The sequence below is a fragment of the Stegastes partitus genome, unplaced genomic scaffold (genome assembly GCF_000690725.1).
Source record: "Stegastes partitus isolate 25-593 unplaced genomic scaffold, Stegastes_partitus-1.0.2 Scaffold2204, whole genome shotgun sequence".
Classification (NCBI taxonomy): domain Eukaryota; kingdom Metazoa; phylum Chordata; class Actinopteri; family Pomacentridae; genus Stegastes; species Stegastes partitus.
In genome coordinates, this window is record NW_007579935.1 from 59,175 (window position 1) to 66,122 (window position 6,948).

The following is a 6,948-nucleotide window of genomic DNA, read 5'->3' on the forward strand; positions in this document are numbered from 1 at the left end:
CCTGGTGGAATCCGTCTCCGGCCCCACAGTCGGAGGGAACAAATTGTGGCTTTGGGTTGGGGAGGAGTGGGAGAGGGAGGAGGAAGAGGAAAGGATAGAAGGAAGAAGAAAAAGAGAGTAAAAGAGAGAGAGAGAAGTGACCTGTCAGCCCAGCCCATTCATCATCTGGACAAAATGGTCGCCTTCGTCTTTTTCCGCTGACCAGCCAAAACATCCTGTGGTAAGCAAGTTTTAAGTTGACGTTTAAGTGTGTGTCGTAGGGTTTCTTTTATCTCCTGCTCGCTACTTTTTATCTTAAATCAATTCATCAGTGCTAATTTGTTTCCGTCTCTTGAGTGCATAAACACAGTTTCTCAACGTTCCTCTGGTTTCATCTTCCACGGCGCGTAGAGCTTGTCTGCTGCATCTTCTCGTTTGGCATCAGTATTTAAAAATACTCCACGGGTTGGAAATAAGATGAGGTCATTGAAGGCTGGCGTTAATACCGAGTCAGAAGAAGAAGAAGAAAAAAAAAAGTTGTGTGTGGTATTTATAGAATGTGGTGAGACGGGTTCCTCTGGTCACTCTTAATTATTATTTTTTTTAATATACAGCAGCAGGCCCCATGATCTGATGTTGTACAGTTGTGCGTAGCTATTAAAAGTTGGCATGCTGTACACCACATTAATGAGGACCTCCAGTTGGAGTGGTCAGGTAGAGTCGGGCCTGCGGTGGCCAGAAAGCTTGACAGCTTTATCCTCTGGAGAAAATGGTGAGCCAGTTTGGGTTTGGCAAGGCGGCGGCGAGCGCGCGTGTGTCAGCGTGCATGTGTGGGAATTATATATTCTAATATAAAGACACAGAGCACATACCAATGAACATGCATCAGTGCAAACATGGATTTGCTCCACAAGGTTTAAAGGCACAGACATTGGGACTTGCAAGCAGCGGCTTTCCAACATAATGAGATGCGTGTTGCAAAACACAAACAGTTCTTTGACGAAAACATCTCATCAGTTCAGTGCAAAACATCAAACACGACAATTTGAAACCTTTCTCCATCAAGCTTAGAAGTTGTCTGTATGCTCTAAATGAATTCGTTTCCTACCTGCTCCATGAGGCTGATTCATATCACTTCCTTCAGTTTGGTTCAAAGATTTATAATCACTGACTCCAAATTCCGCCAAATTCAGAGATCACGATTGTTTCCTTTGCTTTTTGTTAAGGAAAATACACACTGTTCTCCACATCTGAGCTAAAAACAATGCTCTCCACACTGAACTTTGATGATCTAGTGCGTCAGCTTACTTTTAAAAACTCGCTGATGGAAATATTCTCGAACTTGTGCTGAACTCTTCCAGATAACACCTTTTACACATTCTGTCCTCCTTTGTGGTTTTGCACTCAGTAGAACATGAGCAAAGTAAGTAGTTGAGTTAAAACTAGACCTTGAGAGTGAAGTCAGAATCCTTCCCCGCTACACATCTGAGCAATCGTTGTAGGCAGAAGGTCGAAAAATTGTGATGCCTCCTAATTCTGGTGTCAGGTGTTAATTTGCTGTAATAAAAACTAACAGGGAAAAACAGAAAGACGCCAAGTATTTATGCATTTAAGACAGAGTTGTGTTAGTTTGTAGTAGATGAGAAACCGTAAAGTGAAGTGAATTAGAAAGGTGTTTAGAGGTTCTGGCATGCAAACTGTGTCTTTTGCATTCTCTGGGATGTTTTTGGACCAATACTGGTGCTGAGATGTGGAAAAAACCCTTTTCTAAATCACTTCACACAACTCAAAGAACGACCACTTGTGTGTGATTATCCATTAATGTGACAGCATCCAGTTCGGATTGGGCTGTGTTGAAAGTGATGCAGAAATGTTACAAGGTCCAACCTGGTGAGATTGCCGATCCAAGTTTTGCAGAAAAGTGAACAGGATCATCATTCAGACATGTAGCACGTTCAGCTGCTGTCAAATTAGGGGAAAGGAATGCATGTCTCTGTGTGTTTTTGTGTATATTGTTCTTTCTTTCTCACATGCAAAAAGTAGCAATTGACAAGTTTTTTTTGCTTCAACCTTTCTGAATCAAGTAAATGTTGATTTCACAATGCAATGTCGACAGAATAATGACACCGTTAGTGTTTGGACTGACCCGTACAATCCTTGATTCCACTGTGAAGCTCTGTCTGCCATTGGACACAGGATCTCATGGGTAAATTAAGGTTTAATTCGCAGCAGAAAGAAAGCATCTGTGAAACCAATGCACGATGAGGATGGTGCTTTTGTTTTCCCTGGTAGCTATCGTAGCTTTCTCCGTGTAGCTGAAATGTCAGATGCTGGAACAACCGGAGTAACTGTGGAAACTGGACTCGGCAAAGAAGAAGATCCTGTTGTTGGAGGAGGCCGAAAAGGGAGAGCGATAGAAGCCGAGGTGAAACAAGAGTGAACCTGAGATTGCGCATTTATTCAATGGCGAGAGCTCCGGGACTTGATGGGGTTTAAAACTGACATTTGTTTGTGTTATTCCTTTAAAGCGGTTGTAACAAAACCTGTGCTCTTAGTAATACAACATAGCGCTGATATTTGTAATTGGGGTTCTTACACAGTTGTTCTCATGCCTTACTGCTGTTTCACCAAATGTTTTCCTCTGCTCCCCTTTCCACCCCAACACCAGCCCATGCCGTTATTACTTGTTTGCCCAATATTGAGCAATACTCAAACTATGCCATTACTTTATCTACTATTTTTCTTTCTTCTTTCTCATTACCTAAGCGATGTTGATCATGTTGCGTCCTGTGCTGTTGGTAGTTGCAAGGCTCTGAGGAAAACGGAAAGCGATGCGGTCTTTGCGACAGTGGCGCCATTAGTAATACGTCTTGGAAATGCTAGAAGGGGAAAAGTTGAAAAGCTGTCTGCTGCCATGTTAGGTAGCTTTAGTGCCCCACTGTTTCCCTATAAAATCTGGGGTATGAAGGAGCTCAGATTCAGCTGGTTTCTCCTGTTGTTGTTATTCTTTGTATCCTCAACAGGAGAATTTCTTTTATTTTATTATTTTACAGTTTCGGTCTTTCTCTTGTCTATCCTGTGCAATTCAAAATGTGTGGTCAAGTGTCTGAAATGCAGCCGCTCCGTCTGCATAAACCTGGAGCGAATCGCATACAGTTCCAAACAATATGCCATATATCTCCACATTCATGTACAGCGTGCGATGAATGATGGGCTTCAGTGATGGCCTGTCAATAAGCAGCATGGGCAGGAAATAAAGAGACCCCCTCTTTCCCCAATAGGCAGCAACATAAAGCGAGGTGGGGTGGTGGTGAGAGTGGGGTGAGCAGATAGATCATAGTAACAGCCAATAATAAATGGATCATGCTTCTATGTTTTTAAAGCCAGTGGCAGCTGTATTGAATGGGAAACCTTGTGTGGGGGAGAAAATAGAGGTTTATTGATCAGAGACAGCATGTCGGGTGGAGTGGTTGGGGTGTGGAGGGGCTTGAGGCCTGTCGTCCTCCAGGAAAATGATGTTCTCACTGAGTTTTCTATTTCATAGACAAGCAAAAACCCCCCACCGCCTCCTCCACACGCGCCTCGAGACGCTTCATCCTCGCGTCGCTTCCAAAACACTTAAAACTAGGCGTAGAGACTCGGCAGCACTCGTTACACGTGTTTGTTTGTGTTAAAGGTGAGGTTAGACGGGAATATTTTTGCACCCGGCTTTGTTGTTTTTCTTGTGGTCGTTTGGATTGCTGCAGAGCACGGCAGTAAGTAAAAACTTCCACAGTGAAAAAAAGGGGAACCATTATTATGCTACAGAAAAGCAGCACCACTCTGCCATTGCTCATCGTGAAGCATCTTTTGTGTTGTCAGTTTTCAGATACATTACAGCCAGCGTAGGTAAGGATAAAAATGCTAGCCGCACATGATGCTTTTTTTTGCACTTTGATTTTCGCATGGATATCATGTGAGCATCATGGTTTCAGTCTGGATGATGTACGAGCTCTTTACTGCTGATCACTCACTGTAACTCAGGCAGACAAACTACATTCAAATATAAAACTGTCTCCCTTTCTTGATGTGATTTAAAAAAATGTCTCCCTCCATAAAACATTTGACGCACTGATGGTGTGGTGGCGATTTGATTTGCAGTAATGTTCGTATTTATTTTCTCAGTTGCCCTCGCCAAGCTCGAATTCCGAAAAGGATTTTCTCTCATTTGTTCCTCCTTGTTTTCCTGGTATTATTTTTCGTTCCTTTTCTCTCTCTCTCTCTCTCTCCAAAACCCCAGTCGTATTCAGACTGGGTTGCCGACCAATTTAAACAGCAAGGTTTTCGGCAGCTAAACGCCGGCTAGCAGCAGTACTGTGGTCTCTGCAGTACTTTCTCTGCGGCCACACAATTAAGGATTTAGGTGTGGCGATAGGAAGAATGTGGAAATTGGATCCTGGCAGCACACACCCTCCTAACTCTCTGTTTCTTTCTTGCCCTTTCTCTTTGACTTCACCACGTTACTCCTGTTGTTTCCTGTCTTTGTGATTTCCCCGCGTCTCGCTCGCCTTTTCTCTTCTTCTCTTTATCTTTGCTGCATCTCTCTCAGACTGTCACTCCCCCTTCCTCTGCGAACCCTCCTGTCTCCGTCTTATTTCCTATTTCTTCTTAAAGGCCTATCGTGCGCCCTGTCTTCTCTCTCCTAGTTCTTTCCTAACTTTCCTCTTCCCCTTCACCACTACCACACTTCCCCAGTTTTACTCCTGTACCCTCATCCGGTCTCAGCTGTTGAATTCACGACTTTACGCATCGTCTGGAACGAGCTGTTAGGTTTTCCTCTTTTCTTCAAGTTTCTTTCCCCACAGACGCTGAACTTGGAGCAACAGGAAGGCAGACGTAGTGAAGGAGAGAAAAAGGAAAAGACTGGGAAGTGGAGGCAGATTGTGAACATTTTTATTCCGAGAAAGGCGCAGATGTAGAAGCTGAGGACGAACTACAGAAAATTACAACTTTTGTGAGGGATTACATCCTGCATTTACACTTAACAAGTTTATTTAAGAATAGATTCAGCTGAATCATCTCGCAGTTAAGCAGCCTCAATAAACACCTACTTTTTTTCCCCCCCTGGATTGATTACAGATTGTTTCAGTGCATTTGCGCAGAAAGTACAGTCTGGACATTTTAAAGCAGGTTTCATATTTCAAGGTTTAATTTTTTATATCCTAATGTGAGGCTGCCAAGTCTGGCTGCAACACAAGAGCCCTCTGCCAAAGTTGTCTTTTTTTTCTCCACGTGAAAGGAAGGGAGAGTGTAAAAGTCTTTTTCTCCGATTGTCTGTATCCTATCTTACCAAATTCAGACGCACTTTAACGTGCCAGATGTAACCTGTGTGACAGCAATGGGAACCTATCCATCAAACAGGATCTCATTGGGGCCTTCCTGCTACAGAATTTGTGCATTGTGTTCACTACAGGATCACCCTGTGTTTAAATGCATGCAAGAGTGTATTTACACTTGCTTCAATAGTAATAAGAAATAATTTTTATTAAGGTACAGAAAAGAAACTGCACAAACTAACACAAATGTACAAATAAGCTCACGCTGACATGATTTGTACATATGTATGAAGGGTCATCACATATGGTGATTAAGTGATGTCGGTGGAGAGTGGTTTCTAGTTTTTAGTTCCCAGGCTGGTTGACATGGAGATTGCGAAGGCCACGTCATTACCATTCACATTACTTCCACTCTCATCAAACCATAAAGTGACCCCTTGTGCCCCGTATGGCAGCATCTGCATCCATTATGTCCCTCCTCTTCATATATGATGATACCATACATATCTGCAGATGTAAATCGTCACACATGTTGCAACGTGGACACTCAAAGGAACTTGACCTTTCGAAATTCATTGTTCGCTAACAACACATTTCCAAAGAAAATGTCACCGCGGTCCAAACAAACTTCTTCAGCTATACGACTTGTCAAATCCACAACAAGACCATCCTGCCGTTTGACCCGTAAACTTTCTCCATTATTCCCCAGACTGTCATCAACTTATGATCCATGCTCCATAAAACCCCCTTCATTCATCACCTCCAATTAAATCAATTATCATTCGTGGGATTGGATCACGACAAATCACGGCGGTCGATGGGAAGGTAGGCATGGGCCAGTGGGGGCATTCGGACAGGCAAGATGAGACAGCGGACAGATAGAGTCATCCTTCATGCTAAGTGGGATTGTCCTGACGCAGGCTGAGATAGACCCTGAGGTGTAATGGACCTCTTTGCCTTGACTTCCTCTGGCCTCAGCGACAGTGTAGGGCGGAAAGTAGACCTGGGTCAAACAGCGGCTGAACAGTTTGGATCCGAAGTGAAATAGCTGCCATTTAAAAAAATTACAAAATGATTGATGCCACAAATTTTAAAATGTGCTTCCATTTTAAAGTCACAGTATTGTCTTTTTTTATTATTATTATTCTATTACAAAGTAAACATGGCATATTCAGCATGCTATCTATGCTACTATGCACCTTAGTGCCTCTTTATCGTCTGTCTTGTAATGGCATTTCAGTAATGCTTGGAATATTTTCCGTGTGACAACTGAGGCGATGCCGACAGTCTCATAGCAGGGAAGTTGTTGCAACAGCAATAAAGTAATAATGGAAAGTTTCTTAAGAACTGGAATAAAACATGTTCAGCAGCATATTTTTTGGTGAAAAAAGTATTACCAATGTAGTGAATATTTGGAAATGGAGCACCGTGTCATAACAATATTGCATCCTACTATAACTGCAGTGTGTCAAAGTTCAAATGACTCTAATGACTAACAAGTCTTTCTGTCCTGCATTTTCTGATGAGATCTAGTTTTACCATAATAAAGTCCAAAAGTGCTTTTGGATGCAGATGATTACAAATCAGAATATCAGGATAGTTAGGTAAGTAATAGAGCTAGTCATGGTTATATCCTTAAATAACCCAAATATAA